This window comes from Argiope bruennichi, chromosome X1, assembly GCF_947563725.1.
Source record: "Argiope bruennichi chromosome X1, qqArgBrue1.1, whole genome shotgun sequence".
Taxonomy (NCBI): domain Eukaryota; kingdom Metazoa; phylum Arthropoda; class Arachnida; order Araneae; family Araneidae; genus Argiope; species Argiope bruennichi.
The window spans coordinates 126,273,495-126,291,095 of record NC_079162.1 but is presented as its reverse complement, the minus strand read 5'-3'; the positions used below and the strand labels follow the sequence as shown (position 1 = coordinate 126,291,095).

Genomic DNA, 17,601 nt, shown 5'->3' with positions numbered 1-17,601 from the left:
ATTCTATTGTTAAAAATCTGCAAAGATTGTCCAATATTGTTATATTATTATACTTTTTACCTTTTAAAATTCCGTTTTATCTAAAATACACTACCATTATTCAATTTACAGAACTCTAAGAGTAAAAACTTGTTGAAAACAAAAATAAAGTCATTTGAATTATCTTTTATGACAAAATTATATATATATCTTACAGATCACTACAAATTTTGAGAATAAGTGAGTGTTAATCTGTTACTCCTAGTATGTCTATCCATTATTTGAATATTTTGTATTTTTTGTAAATAAAAGTACTATCAAAACTATCTAAAAAAATGAGCTAAGATTTTGAAATTGATGACACTCGATCACTTTTAGAAATACACAGCGCCATACTTCCCTAAAAACTTAAAAAGCTGGATATTTCTGCAATAAAATAATGGCACATTGTAGCAAAGATGTTAAATACAGTTCAAAAAGGTGGACGTAAAAAAGATAGAAATTTGTGTAGACTACGTTATTTACATAGTATGCCAATTCATTACTTATTGAGAGAATCATAATAAATGTTGAAACGCACTAATTGTAAGAGCTTCGTTGGATGAACGATTATTTTAATAAACTTGACAGCATTCGTATAATCTAGTAGATAAATGCTTATTATATGGCAATCAATCAAATGGAAAAAGTATACAAATTTATCCATAATTGGGTTTGTATGGAAAACAATTAAATGTATTCTCTAAAAAAAGCATTTAATACTAAATAGATGCTATTTGAAATTTCAGAAAATAAAGACAAGATGCTTCCTGCAAGATATTTTTCCGGTTAATATCAAATGAAAAATATACCAAAATCTACGTTTTTCTAGAATTTATGTGGTGAAAGGGGTTTTTTTCTTGCTCAAAAAATTTTTCTTGCTTTCTTCTTGTAATGTTCACCGATAAATTTCTTCCTTACTACTTTTTATTAATATTTCTTAAATACTTATATATATTATTCAAAAACATACAAGGAACACAAGCGACAAAGCAAATTAAAACACGAATTTTTATAAGAATTTATGATTTTTCCCCTGGAAATACGTTTTATTAATGCATAAAATTCTCAATTACACATCTTTGTGTGAATATTTCTAAGCATTAGTTTTGTTATATAATGAATTACAAAGAATTGACAAAATTAATCTTATTAAAGAAATTTAAACATATAAAAACCTATTCATTCTGCTTATTTTTGACACAATGTGGGAAAAAAAACAGAATAAAACATCTGAAAGTTACGAAAGAAAGTTGCGTATATTATTGTCATGATTATTAATATGTATTATGCGTATATTATTGTAATGATCATAATATTAATATGTCATGACTAATAATATTATTGTCATGATTAAGATAGTTATTGCATAAGTAGTAATCTACCATACAATAGGACGACATAAAAATTTCCAGGAATTATTAATCATTTTTGGCTTCAATTATTAATCATGTGGTCTGTTAATCTTTAATTTTTTATTTATATCATCTCCTTAAGCCAAATCCATAGTCAATCCTTGAAAATGTGAACAAATAACACAGCTGCTGTAATGGTCTTTGAATCCTACGGATAGTCACAATGAATTCCTTTAAAATATATGTTAATATAAAAGTTTATGTTAACATAAAATATATATATGTTGATATAATATATATATGTGTGTGTGTGTGTGTGTGTGTGTGTGTGTGTGTGTGTGTGTGTGTGTGTGTGTGTGTGTGTTAATATAAAATGTTAAGTTTAATTCCATTTATAAATGATAATTATATCTATTAAATGCTGAATATTTAGACTAGAAATGAAATGATGTGAGGTATTATTTTCTAAATTTAATATACGAATATTATGGAGACTGGTTATAAAAATTTTAAACACTTTATGCATTTGTCGAAATTTTCCCTAAAGAAATGAAAATATATAGAATCAATACGTCAGTCATTTTTATGAAGTTTCCCCCTCCTAAAACTACTAAAGAAATATCGATAAAAAATGTTACACTTTTTTAAAGAAAATTTACCATCAATCCTTTTAAAAGCAATAAATATATTTGATAATTCCTGACATCCATAAAAAATAGAATGTTTAGAAAAAGAAGTCTATGTAAGTACTCAGCGTGGAATAATAGACTAATCAAAAATTAAAAGATATTTTGCCCTTTTTTAAAATCTAAATAAAAAACCAAGAGAGACAAGTTGCATTTTCGAAGTAAAAGAAAGATTTTAATACAATCAAGATTTTTAAAAAAATTCTTTTGCTTCTTAAAATTAATCTTTTAATTACATATACAGTAACATTTAAATCACAAAAATTGCATTTTAAAAGAAATTTTATCTAACTCAAAATGCTTCTGAGCATAGTAAATTCTATATAGAACGTTTATGTTTGTGAAATGAAAATATTAAATAATATTTCCTACATAATACTTCAGGGCTAAATATTAATACCGATTGCCATTTCATTTCTTAGTATGGAATTGCTTATAAAAGTCGAGTTTACTGCATGATCGCATCTCCCGAGCAATTGTATGAAATGCAGAAATATTTCAGGGTCTTTAAATCATAAGCATTTAAAGTATTCCACCACCACAAGAGACGCGGTCGAAATCAAGATGAATAGAATTTCCCAGCTTAGTCTCTTTGCAAGAAATTTTAATAACCGAAGCATAAAAATGAGAAGAGGTTTGTAAATAAATAAAAATTATAAAGGATGAGAGAAAAACTTATTTAAGATGACACAAGGATTTGAAAAAAAAGTGTACACAGAAATGAAAGCCATCTATTTCAATGCTGATTACAACCTTAACTCTACGTGAGTTGAATGTTTCAGCTTTTCTGGCACATAGAATACAGAAATAATTAAACTAGGGAAAAGAGAGAGGGTCCTAGTGTAGCAGCTGGTTGCCATAGCAACGAAATAGTCGAGGAGAGGGGTTTCTGTCGGCCTCACAATAGGAAAAGGAGAGGGGAGGAAAGGGTTTGGAACACACACAAAATTTCTTTCTTTTATTTTTTAATGTGAGAATAAGTTTTCCCCTGGGCTAAGTCACCACTGAATAGCTTTGTTTCATTTAAGTGAAGGAAAGATAGAAAAAAAAATTAAAAATCGCTGTAATCTAGAATATTAAAAAGACGAGACTTCGCTTATACATATCTGACTACTGAAAGATAAGCCAATAAAAGTAGGAACGGAATACAACTGCTCACGAATTCATTTTTAGCTATCTGTAGTACTAAATAAATAATTCACCGCATTTAATGAGTTTTGTCGAATGGGCTGAAATGAATATTTTCGTGTATCAGTAATTTAAAATATTTCCATTTTAAAATTCTTGCTTCCTTTTATGCATTATTGAATTAAATGCGAGTAGTTTTTTTTAATCAGAAATTTTGATATACAGTCAGTGCCTGGAGAATATTTTCATTGATCATTTAATACCGTCAGTATGGAAGGAAAATAAATAACAATATTTATTTTTAAAGCAAGAATAATAACTTTTATGGAAAGGCTTCCTTCTTTACGTGTACACTGGCTCCGAGTTCGAAGGGGTTCAAGTCTTTATATATTCAGTTTCGTTTAATATGCAGGGATAAAAATGCGGGCATAAGATATATCAATAATAAAGTCTGATTAAAAATTTTCTGTTGTTAACTTTATGAATGATTTCATGAATTTTTAATAATTATCCTAAACAAAAAAAAAAAATCTTGTAAATTCTGGTGAATGCATAAAATCAGAAGTTATGACATCTTAGCAATACGGGCATTCTAAAACGCTGAGCATTTACTTACCGAAAATTGCTATGTTGTGCATTCATTCCAATAGTCTCCCAAGTTGAAATTCTCAAAATCATCAACAAATGCTTTTAATCGAAGTAAATATAAAGCACAGGATCTTGCTCAATTATTTATATGCGATTCCAGAATTAGAGATGATAAATGCCTGATTTATGTCTCCATAATTTGCTCTAAGAGATAAGAGTAAACAGTAATGTTATTTACGTCTCAATTGCTTGAAGTTAAAGGATGACACAAGGATAAATGGAACGGCTTTGCAAAGTCAGCGGAAATATATAACTTGCTATGAGATAAATAAGTATAGGTATGCAATCACACAAATAAAAATAGGAAGAAAAGGAATTAGAGTTATTATTCTCATATTTAAGGAAAATATCAAAATATGTAATTTTCAACGAATGTCTCTAAGTCAGATATGTTTTCAGATTACGGAAGAAAAAATAAAACAACAATATTATTCGAACATTTGAGTGATTTAATCTTTATTAATATATAGCTGATAGCTTGGCGTGATGAAATTCAGGGTGTTCTAAAAGCAAGTCATCCTAATTTTTTTTTGTGTGAGATAGGCGTTTTTATTTTTTAAAAACTTTATGTTCTGTGTATATTGATTAAAGTATTCTTTAAAAGTATTAAATAAAATTCTTGTTCTTACAAAATTTTTATTTTGAGTTTCAGAATTAAGTAGAGGAGACCGGAATAAGATGATGGTGTTAACAATTGACCATTCCCATTCAATTCAGTTTTTGAGATAAGATTGTTTTTCCTTACATAAATTAAATATATATGTAAAATTATAGTTCAAGTTAACATATATTATTTTTCTTTACATATATTATTAGAATAGTCTTTTCTTATATTGTCCTTAATTGGACAAATTTTTTTTTTAATATAATCAATATTATTTTGCTATTTTATAAAATGATGTAAAAAGTATCATCTTGGGCAAAATGAATTTAACTTCGAAGAAAGATGACAATCCTGATAAAAATTTAATATATTTTTACTCTTAGAAAATATAAGACACCATGCTAATTAATTAACAAGCTGTTTTGTATGTTTTCTGGAGGGAGGTCTAAAGGGTTAAAACTATAACTCTTAATAAATTAATTTAACTCAAAACTGGTATTTTTTAATTATCAAAAATTGAGCAAATTTCCCTCCTGAGTTTGAGCATTCATTGTGCAAACTTGTGTAGATTTTGCAACCTTCTATCCATGTTTTCTGATGGTAGATCAAGACAGACCTCACAATATGCAGGAAGTATATTATACTATTTTTTTATTGGATTTCTATAACTTAAAATTATGTCTTCATTTTCCATTTTAAATACTTAAATGTTTTTGAAACTCGTAGGCTCGAAAATTCAAAATTATGTTTTCATTTTCCATTTTAATTACTTAAATATTTTTGAAACTCGTAGGTTCGAAACATCAAAATTATGTTTTCATTTTCCATTTTAATTACTTAAATATTTTTGAAACACGTAGATTCAAAACGTGTTATTTATAGCGCTGGTTTTTTTACTAAAGCCTGTTATATGAACCTGTCTGTTAACAATGTAACAGTTTTATCTTATTAGTCACATGATTCAAACGCAAGAAATTAAATGACTGCATCTTAGGTTTTAATATAATTGTGAGTCTGTCAGATTTCAGTTATAAGTTATTACTCTGAAATTATTCCAATTTCAAAATTTAAGATTTTATTGAATTACAGAGCAGAGTTTTATTTTGAATGATTGATATATTCCAGAACGATTTTTGTTTAGATCTTTAATTTAAGTTTAAAATCACAGATCATATAACCGAGTAGATTAGAATGATGTTTTTTTTTATTTAGCCTGTTTGTTTTGGCAACATTTTATAAAAATATGCTGTTAGACTGTTTGATAAAGAATTAAAATGATTATAATAAATCCATACTCTCATAAGCATGTTTATATCAGGATGTAAGCATAAATTTATTTCGCACTTTTATATGGAAACCACTTGAGTAATTTTGCTTTTTCTTCACACTATAGCCGATTTTGGAAAATGTGACAAACTGATTTACCCGTAAATAATAATGACTATAATTGCCATGATGTCTATTTATCGTCTGTGATTCAAACGATGTATTATATTTTTTTTTTCTCTATTACAGAGAAACGTTAGTTAACATGTAGCAGAATAGAAGAAATTAAATGTCCTTGGTAAGGCCAAATACACTTATTGGTGCTTGAGAATTAGAATTCTGAAACAACTGACATATTCAAAATAAAAAAATTTAAATTTCGATAAATTATCCTGTGCAGTTGAGATTATATTTTTATTCTCTTGGCGTACAATATTTTCAAATTTTCACAACAATATCATCCACTTACCACCATAAGAATATATCCTATTATAACTTAAAGTTTGCAGAAAGTTGATTGACATAATAATGTAAACACAATTTTTCAAATCTGTCTCTTACGATGGAATAAAATAAATAACATTTGCTTTTATAAACAATGTTTTGAAATGTTTCAATAGACAACTTTAAAAGTTTCAGTTCAAGCGAAACTATAAAATTCCTATAGTTAGCATATTCTACAGAGTAATGAGGAGACTATCAAAAATATGATATACTTCTTTTAATTTAATTTGAATTCAATCAGAAATTTTTCGGGTGATTCAGTTATATCAAATGGTTAGAGGTGCAAAAATTAATAAAACGGAAATTATATTCATTTTTAATTATATATGTTTAAAAAGAAGCTTGAAAATTGAGAAGGTAAGATTTTAAGAAACCATTCAGAAATCAAACCTAGGAATAAAAATTCTGTGTTATAAACTAAAAATAATTCAATTTATTGCACGTCCTAAAAAGAAAATTGTTTTATGCTTAAATTTATACTTATAGAAGAGGGGACCGAGAAGGAAATATTTGCCTATTTCTGCATTTTAGGTCCAATTTTCATTTTTATAAGAAAAACAAATTGAACTAAAAATACACAAGTCAACATTTTTTCGCTGCTTTCTTTTTCATATCAATTTGACTTGCAATCTTAATATATATTATAAACGCATTTACAATAATTTATTGACAAATAAATTAAATCATGTTAATCGTAATTAATTTATCATTATTTAAACCAAAATATAGAGTTCAGGATTTTAGATTTTGAGTTTGAATTCCGGTTAAAATCATGAAGTTATATTTGGATAAAGAGATACAATTAACTGTAATAGCTTCCCCATCTTTTGAGCAGTCGAGAATCCGGTTACTAGGAATGCCATAACATAAATTTAGTATAATCAATGTTCTGAATACATCTTGATAGGCGGCTGATTGGTTACATCGATATGACTTCTTGAGTATCCGCAAACAAGCATCAAAATGTTAGGAATTTTATGATATTTATAGAGAAGATTGTATGACTCCTGAAAGGCGATAGAATAAATCCGATTATCTAAGAGATCACTATGATATTATGTACATATTTGGAATAACATTCTGTGAAGTGGAAGAAATTATTTCGGGGAAAGGAACTCAGGATTGTACTTTCTTACGCATTATTTACGTTTCATGTCATCTAATTTAGTAGCTTCGATGACAATAAAAGACTTCTTGTAGAAGAAATTCTTTCCTGTCGGTGTAAAAGAAGAAAGGAGAGAGATTGAGAAGACTTTTCTATGGCTTCAATAAAAAAATTCTTAGAAAAAATGAGTTTCTTCTTAAAAAAACTTCCTGTAACTATATCGAGTAGCATTTTAGTAGAGGAAAGTATCAATTAGGTATATTGGAAATAATCCTTGCGAAAATTATTTTCCTTTAAGCGACTAATAAAAAAAAATTCAAATTTGCTTACTATATGGTACAAGACTGTTGTTTCAAATAAAGATAATTTTGTAGGATTTTATGACACTTAATGACAGTAGAAGAAATTATTTGTATCTAATAGGAAATTTCAAGCAGAAAAGTACATTATCCGATCAAAAGTATCCTGGTACTTCCAAACTTACATTTTTTTTTTCTTTTTCGTATTTTTGCATAAAAATTAGACAAACTGCTCTTAAATTTAGATAATCCGAAAATATACATAAATTCACATTTTATGGACATGATTCGGTAACTAGGAAATTTAGAAGACGATCAAAAATTGGTGAAGAAACAAAAAATGTCAACTCGCCCCATTTCATAAAGAACTATTAATAATATGCAACTTTATTCAAAGCTTTTGGTTGTTATGCGGAATACTTGTATAAATTTTTGACTATCTCTGTATTCCGGAAAAATATAAAGGGCTTATGAAAAAAATTCCAGATTTTCCTGTATCTTTTTTTCTCATAACATGAATTATTTTCAATTCAATCATACGAAACTTATAGAGTAAGTGACAATAGATTGTCAATACTTTGCTTTAAATATTCCAGGGAATGTGAGTATGTGTAGTCAATAATTTCTAACTATATATGTGCAAACATAGCATGTCTTTTATTTCATAATTTCAAAATCAGAGATATAAGACAATTTATATCAAAATTAAGCTAAAGGCAATTATGGTTCAGATGGGCTTTTGCACTGCAATAATTGAATTTCATTTGCTCTTTAAAAAAGATGCTCTAAATGAAGAGGGATTTTCCACAAACTGATATCGAATCATCAAATACTTGAATTCAATTGCATAAAGGTCAGAAATGAGCCAATTTCCCTTTTATATGTATAAATTATCTAATTTATATCTCAATAAATTAGACATCATAAATAATAAAGCATTTTATAACTTCATTCCCATTTTTTATAGAATTGTAATATTATATAACTCGACATACTCTATATAATTAAAAGACATCCAGATAACCTTATATTTTGCATATTCTTGCAGCTTGCTAACCTTATATTTTGCATATTTTATATGCAAATACGCCACAAATTAATGCGAAGTGGAGGTAACTAATATGAATTGAATACCATAAATATTTGTGAAAACAACTGAAACGCAAAATTCGAGCTACATTATAACGGTTCACATTAATGACATAGATTACCAATTTTCTTTAACAAGAATGACGTGCAATCCTTTCAGAAATTAACGGATAGTCTACCTAACAGTATCAGATATCACTGCACACAAGATGAGGGCCATTTCATATTAAAAATTCCTTCATTCGCATAATAAATGAAATATAGAAATGTTATACATTCTTTTATTCTCATCTAATCAACAAAACATCATAAATGTGACTCCATTTCCCATTATCTAAAGATATGGGGACGATGTTAATTAAATAGAGCATGTCAAGTACATATATTGTAATTCAGCTATTCAATGATTCAAGTATACAAAATATCAATGTGTGAAAAACCCCTTATCACTTAACTCCTTATGGAGAGCAGCTAAAATTCAACTTGCTGCAATGCCAGAATCTTAACTATATCCAATGGAAATTTTTATCAATTAGACGTTGATTACAGATTTTAAAATTAAGAATTTAAAAATATATTATGCTTTTCATAGGAGCTTTTAAAATTTATTAAGTACAAATACTCATATTTTCAGGGATATTAACTTTTGATTATAATATATTGATAGAACATATTCTGTAAGTTTCGTATGATTTGGTTGAAAACAATATATGTTATAAGCAAAAAACATGCAAGGAAATCTAGGACTTTTTTTTTTTCACAAACCCCTTATACTTTCCCGAATATAGTGCTATTTTTTATTAAAATTCGTATAAATATTGCACACAGCAAACAAAAACTTTGGAGAAAGTTGCAGATTATTGCTGCAACTTTCTGTGAAACGGGGATGTATCTAAATCTTTTCTATCTCCACCAATTTCTGCTCACCCCCCAAAATTTTCTCGCAAACGAATATTCATTGCAAAATATGAGTTCAAAATTCAAGTGCATTGTATCAAGTATAATTTTGAAAGTACCTGGATACTTTCGTTCAATTATTATATTTTTAACTGAAATTCAACAAATCACTTCAAAATAAAAGTAATTTATTTCAGCATTTTAATAGAGATTTTACTCATCAATTTATCTGTTGTGTGTATGCATGCGTACGTGCGAAGACATATTTCATTCTAAGAATTGGACCTACATATTATACTATTCGTTACATAAAATTTCCGGCAGGGATTAATGAATTTTCAACTACTAAGTTAAACTAGTCTTTACTCATAATAAAGAGCGTTTCTAAATCTCAGATATTTTCTTTTCGTTTCTTATAATAATCAGTCATTTATTTCCGATTATTTTTTCCCAACAAAATTGAGGATAGAATGATCATAAATTATTCGGTTGAAGGCATTAATTAATTATAGTAGTTTATATATGAAATAGAATATATTTTTATTGAATAACAGTAAAAAAAAAAGTGCTTTGGAGTAAGTAGGAATGGATACCAACATAAATTCTGTGGCAATAAGGAGTAATTTCTGATCATTTGAAATATAATCTCTTACCTTAGTTAGAATACAAAATAAGTGTTCCTGATTACCTTATAGTCGCCTCCTCCACCAAGAAAAAAAAATTCTCAGAAAATGATGCATAGAGAAATCTTTATTCAAATGTTCAAAATCATAACAACTTTAATATTGATTTTTAACAATTTATTATTAATTGCTGTTGAAATATATTACATTCTTTTCCATAATGTATCAATCATTTGCTGAAAGAAGTTGTAAAATGTAAATAGCCAATCTCTGTGTGAATACATTCATTCACTAAATATAATGGCTCTTTCATAAAAACGTAATAAAAAAATTAAAAATTTTGTAATTGTTTTGTTTGTTTGTAATTGTTTGTTAATTGAAATTTATTAAATTTGAATAAAACAAATTAAATTTAATCGAAATTTGTTAAATAGTCTAATAATTTATAGTGTAATCAAATACAACACAGTAGTTAAATTAAAGTTCCACTTATCATTAAGAGCATTTTAATTTCCATGTGAAAACACAAAGTGCAATCCAAGTATTGGATTAGTTTTTATAGATTTTTGTTCAACTTGTTTCATATCAGTAAGGATGAAATTTTGTAACAGATTACTACACAAAAATTTCTGATGTGCTGAGTTTTGAAATTTTGAACAATTACATATTCTTGATGGCAGAATAATATTTTAATATTTTCAGTGCTTAATTTTAAGTTACTCATTTTACGCAATTAAATTTTATTTCATACGAGTGTGCAACCTGGTAGTAAACTTAAAAAAAAAATCATAATATTGCAGAAAATGAATAATTAATGTAGGATTTAAAAGTAAAAATAATTAAAATATACATTTAGCACACTAATAAAAATGTCCGATTAAAATTTGTCTTCATTAAATTTTTATTATTCAAATGCATAAATATAAAAACTAAAAAGCCATATTCAAATATATCTAAAAGTATTTAGTAATAATGGTTTTTTCAGGGGAGAAAAAAACCCCCTGAAAAACACATATGTTACGGAAAGTAAACGTGTAGATCTCGAAATTAGGATTATCTGAATATTTCAATCTTTAGTGTATAAAACACTAAGGGAATAGAATTTTTGTAATTTTTTGTTACAAAAAAGAAATGAACATGAGTTAGGCCATAATAATGACATAAAACCACTTTATTGAAAGGGAATTTTTTTAATCAAAATATAATTTCTTTTTGCAGTGTTTCAGAAAATTCACATATGTGACCCTTTGCTTCAGTGAGACGACCTCTTCCAGAAGTATAATCTTTTTACTTCTTGCAATTAATAAAATTAATCATTGTTTAAAATACAAAAGTAATCATTGATTTAAAAAGAATGTAAAATTAATCAAGATAAAGGTGCAACACAAATGTTCTTTTCTAATTACACAAAGAATAATTTAAAATGCGAAAATTAGTATAAAAATTACAAAAATGTATATATTAATAAACTAAAAGGTTTGCTGTTTGTAACAGCATTAGTCAGTTATCTAATCGAATGTATGTTTATATGATGAAAATATAATTGATCTAACGTTTAATTCGGTATTTTAAAAAATATTCATTAACTACAACATTTTAAAATTTTGTAGCATTAATTAACACAGTGAATGACCGAATTTTACGAAAATTATATTAACTTTAACATAAATCTGTCATTGAAATGCCAATAACATGGGTAACAACAATATTTGTTGAATATTTACATGAAAAATGAACTTTTTCAAACATTGATTAATATATTAACTAAATGGACAAGCAGACTACAAGTAATCAGATATTATGAAGATTTACAAACTAAAAATAATTCTTTTAAATAATAAGCAGAAAATCAAAACCTTAGCATGATATTAATAATAATATGCTCAGAATAATAACCTCAAAGTTGTGTGCCCCCAAATGTTCATCTCATCGATTGGTAATTCAGATCTTAAACAGCAGCATAACATAGACATACGTTAGCTTCATATGATTTAAGATTCTTATGTTGCACACAAAAATCTTTACCAATGAAACGAAACTTCAGGTATTCAAATAACACAGCGTGGCTATTTAGTTACAAGTATATGATAATGTGATTAAATGAAATTTGGACGAATTTTTACAAGTAAATGCTTTTTTATTTAAAGCCATTACAAAAGAAGGTAAACTGATACCACTTATGAAAAGTGACGAATTCAGAAACTAAAAATTTGGATTTCAAATTCGACAGATGGAGTAGATTGGCACAGCTGTCCTGAAAAAGAAAATATAGTTTAATAAAAAAAAATTAATACACGTTAAATATACTTTAAAAATAATACATATGTTCGCACTATTCCTTCGTTCTTCCCTCTTAACAAAGTTTCTTAATAAGCATGGAAAATTCAAAAAAAGAAACAAAATATACTTAGATTAGATTGGATATTACTAATACAAGAAAACTCTCATTATATAATAGCATGGTGTAAAATGAGAGAACAGGCAATTGTTATATTATGAGTCATATAATCTGGTATTTAAGATTGTAGACTTTAATACAAAAAATAAATAAAAAAAAAATCCATGTCTCTTTTCCAGCAAAACACATAATAATGTAGCTTTGCACAAAAACGGCTTATTCAAAAGAAGCTTTCGAATTTCATAAAACTAAAAATCAAAACTCACGAATTTTATATTAAAGTTTAGAATAGTCCATCACAAAGTCACTAAGTGCCACTTTGATAGAAATTTCTTGAAATTTAGATTATCAAATAATCTTATATACATTACATAGCAATATTTAAAAAAAAGTTATAAGCGAATTTAAACATAATGTGTCATGTGATTTTATAGTAACGGAATAGTATAAAATGAATGAAATTCAAAAATATTTTATTTAAATAAAACAAGTATTTTAATATCCTTAATAAATCTGTATGTGGAAAATGTTTCAAATTGATGCAACACACATAAAAAACAAAATTACTGTAATAAAATACAAGTTTCCAACTGATTCTTTGTTAAAAAGTAATACAGCCATTTTAAAACAGAAAAGAAAAAAAAAAAATTCATTTGAAATTTCTCTAAACTTCCACAAACTTCATTTATTATGCTTAGTATAATATCATTATCATTTGCAGCATGCTTTCTGTTACACCTACTGAACAAGCACATTTTAAAGTTATCTTTCAGTGGATCTTTAGAAAAGTAGGGAGAATAATGTTGAAAAAAGTTAAAACATGCATTTAATAATTTACAAACCTGTAATTCTGTGCCTTTCGTATAACAGACAAAGCAGGAAGAATTTTCTGTAATAATATGAAGAAATATTATTTGGCATACCAAAAATAGAAAGAAATAAGAAAAGTTTTAATTAGTTTAACAAGCAAACTTAAAAACAATTTACAACTTAACCTAAAAATGCAAAATCCAAATTTCTTACATAAAATCATACTAAATAAGTTCTAAATCAGTGACAAACAAGAAATTTATTGTGAAAGAATATAAATGCAAATATATCTTCAAAAGCATAAATAAAAGAGAAAAATACACTTCGAAACACTTACTAAGAACTATTTCTTAATATGTCAATTAAATAATTATATTCAATCAATTCGTATGTCACATTTTTATGAATCAGTCTACAGTTAAAAGTATTTGCTTTTTCTACTTTAACAAATGCAACTTTCTATGTAGAACAAAACTAAACAACTGAACTGCTTAAAATTATAAAATATCACCAAACAATATTATCGTTATAATGAAGTTATAAACTATGGAAATTGAAACAATTGATATAGAATATTACAACATTTAAATAGTAAATTAAATATTTGGTCTCTCCGAACTGTTATTCATAAAAATTAATAATTAAAAATTGTCCCTTAATTATGTAAATCATCTATCTCAATTTTCAAAATGCCTGTAAGAGGAAGAAGAAACTAAATTATCTGAAAAAAGTAATGAATATTTCAGACTTTTTTTCACATTCGGCATAAACGTGCAACCTCATGTTTATACACGATGCGAGAGGGGAAAAAAAAAAAAAAAAAAAAAAAAAAAAGAACTTTCCTCACTAGTTGCAAAAAATTCTTTTTTTTTTTTTTTTTAACCTATTGTAAAATTTGGAAAATTGAGATAGGCGGTGGTGCTTGTTAAATGGCGAAATAAATATTTAAAAATTTATCAATAAAACAAGAATTTCACAAATAGAAATTTTACTTAAAATATGTGTAATACGAATTGTAACATTCAGACAAGATTAAGGTGTGAAAATTCATCTATAGGTGAAAAACATTATATAAAAGAACAGAAACACCCTTGCTTCTAAAAGGAGGAAATTAAATATTAAAGTCAGCGAGTCAAAATATTTGTGATTTTAATTCTTAATAATACTAAAATGTAAAATATAATTATTATTCTACTTTATTATGCGTTTAATATAAAAGCTACGCAACATTAAAGAAATCGAATTCAGGAATTCATAAGATATTTATTTCAAACTTTTGAAATAAAATATCAAAGAAATTAAAATAATACATGAATACAGTTGTCTCTATAATCCGATACTTCATCAATCAAGCCCCTGCACTGGTCGACGTTTTCAGAAAAGCGAATGAGGAGTGTGAAGTGGAATTCGAGTCGTTGCATATCGATGTTAGTGACATTGGCGTGAGGTAAAAGTTAGGATGCTTCTCCGTTTTTCCATTCATTATATATTATAAATAGCATAATTTCCAGTACAATTTTGTAATAGTTTGTACAATAAATAGATCGCACTATTATAATGTTTTTAAAATGAACTTCTTCTAACCTGATAGCTGATCTGACGTCCTCCAGATAACTAGAGGAATTGCTATGCATTTGAGAAAACTGTTTTTAACTTTTCTATACATTTTTTAATGAATTAAGCAATTACGCCAATTTAATTTAAGATGAAACTGCGTAAAACTATATGATGTAATTGAGTGAAATAAATGCACAAGTACTACAATTATCTTTGTTAAAGTATTAGTTAGCCTAAATGTTGCAGTCTTAAAAGACTTTCTAAAATATACTTCTAAATAATCTAAAAACAAAATATGCACTATAAATAATCCTATCAGAAAACATTGTCAGATATTACAGAAAAATATTTTGATGATTACTTAATTTTCCATAACTGAGATAAATTGTTAAATTGTTTTGGTGACAAAAATGAAGGCACCAAATATTTAAATATTGCGTAAAGATTTTTCTTTGGTAGAATATATTTTTCTCCAATATTTATTCGAAAAAAAATAATTTAAATCAGATGATAAAAATGTAAAAACTAGAAATCATTTGGGTTTTCCGTTTTAATGCATGAAGTATAAAGCAGAATAAAATATTTCAAATGTATCGAAAAAGGTAGGTATTAAATATCCACTACATGAAAATAAACAGATATTTCCAATTTTTTTAAAAATAGCAATTTTTAAACATAACTTTTTATACAGGTGTGTCCTAGTGGCACGCACGACTCAAAAGATTTTAATTTCCAACTATTTGATAGAAGGAAAGATTAGTGTCTTGAGAACTATAAGTTGCACCTACTATTGTATCGAATATGCGATATTTAAAGTTATTAAATTATTTTTGAAAAACAATGGCGTGTCAAAATTCGCTGAGAGGACTTAAAATAATTGGTGAATTTACATAAAGCAGAATAATTTTTTATTTACATTATTTACATAATAGTTTGAGACGAATTCATTTTTTTGTTAGTCAGCTATACGATCATCAAGTGGGGTGGGGAATATTTTCAAACGTGACGTAAGAATGTTTGTCCTAGTTGTATACCAAATGGCCACTTAATTTTGAAATTGGACTTTGGCTTAAGATAAATATTTTGCCCATAAGGGCTTTATTTTCTTTAGTTGGTTAGTTAATGCCGATATATTTTTCGTAGCATTAAGCATTTTATTCAAAATTAGGATGCTTTCTCTCTTCTATACTGGAATTTCTTCTGTTACCTTAAGAACTGTAACATCTGGATGTTTGGGAATTCAGGTTAGTCGCATTAAAGAACATTTATTAACTTGCAGATTATTGCTGTATACAGTTTTCCTGGTTGTATTTCACCAATATGCTCAATTTTCGGGAGCTTCGGGCAGTCTCAATAGCTTGCGGTTTGAGGTCATCTCAAATGTAACATTAGATAGTCTGTTCTTTCGGAATTTTATTTAGGCATAATTTTAAAGGGTAAGTGTCGGTAAAATACACACACTTTGGATGTAATTCACACCTTATTATTGTGTGAAATTTTTTAGCACAGAACTCGTAAGAATAAAGTAATTGACCACAATGAAAAACAAATTCAAGAAGAAGAAGAAAGAAGAGATCAGAAATACTTTTAAATCTTCCGATTAAAGAATAGATTCAGCAAATCTGATAAATTACTGAAATAATTACTCACTGATTTCTTTTGGCCACACGGTTTGGATTTCAAGGCATTCTTAAAAACATTTCATCGCCCAACATTTCTGTCAGTATCTATGGAAGAAAGATTAAAGTTGTACTTAATCAAAGAAATTTCTACTTAGTAAAAAATTCCAAACTAAAGTTTAAATATAAGACAACTGAGCACTAGAAAAAAAAATGAACTTAGATTTGTAGCTTGCTCACGTACAGGAAAAAAAGTGTATTGATAATTTGAATATATTTTTTTTTAGATAAATGCATTTATTTGATAACGTATTGTACAAACACACAATTTTGTTTATTACATATACATATTATACATTAATTATAATAGTATTAAAAATGACCATGGTTTTGACCAACCATGTAGATCGGATAAATAGTTACTTATTTATGAATATGAGGGACACAAATTTTAGAGAAATCTTAAATATCCTTGTTAAAATAAAAATCCAAGCTAAAAAATGTTAGCCATTAATTTTTGAAATTCAAAATGATTGTTTTTTAGACCGATGTTTCTATTATCCGATTTTTGTCCGTGACCTCCAACTAATTGATTCAAACCGGTTTAGTATAAATTTCAGTTATTTGCAAATTTCATCTTTCCTTTGATCCGATTTCAGGTCAGGATATTAAACACACTGCGATCATTTTTTTTTAATTTTCAATAAAAAGTTATTTTGATATCAAAAAGGTCATACGCAAGTTCAAGCCCAATCCAGTATTGAAAAGCTTTTTGTATAACGTCTATCAAAGTTGCACTAGATTTGGAAGTTTGAAACCCAATTCCAGCATTTACGTCTAACAACTGATATGTAAGTCTGATGCATAATGGAGATACTGATATATGCATACTGATGCATAATGGAGGCCGGCAGTGTATCAAAAAGACGGAAAGAGCACAGCCGGATGTGGGGACAACCTACATGCAAAAATAGGATTTCAATTAAGCAAAGACC

At 26.9% G+C, this 17,601-nt stretch overlaps 1 long non-coding RNA gene across 1 annotated transcript in view; it reads right to left on the bottom strand.

Annotated features, from left to right (window-relative positions):
- Positions 1 to 12,339: 12,339 nt before the first annotated feature.
- Positions 12,340 to 17,601, bottom strand: part of LOC129958054 (uncharacterized) — a 38,411-nt gene continuing 33,149 nt past the window's right edge. Inside the window, exons 7-9 of the long non-coding RNA XR_008783119.1 lie at positions 16,638 to 16,714; positions 13,463 to 13,509; positions 12,340 to 12,476 (exon numbers count right to left, since the gene is read on the bottom strand). This is a non-coding gene — a long non-coding RNA (uncharacterized LOC129958054). The remainder of the gene's footprint in view (positions 12,477 to 13,462; positions 13,510 to 16,637; positions 16,715 to 17,601) is intronic.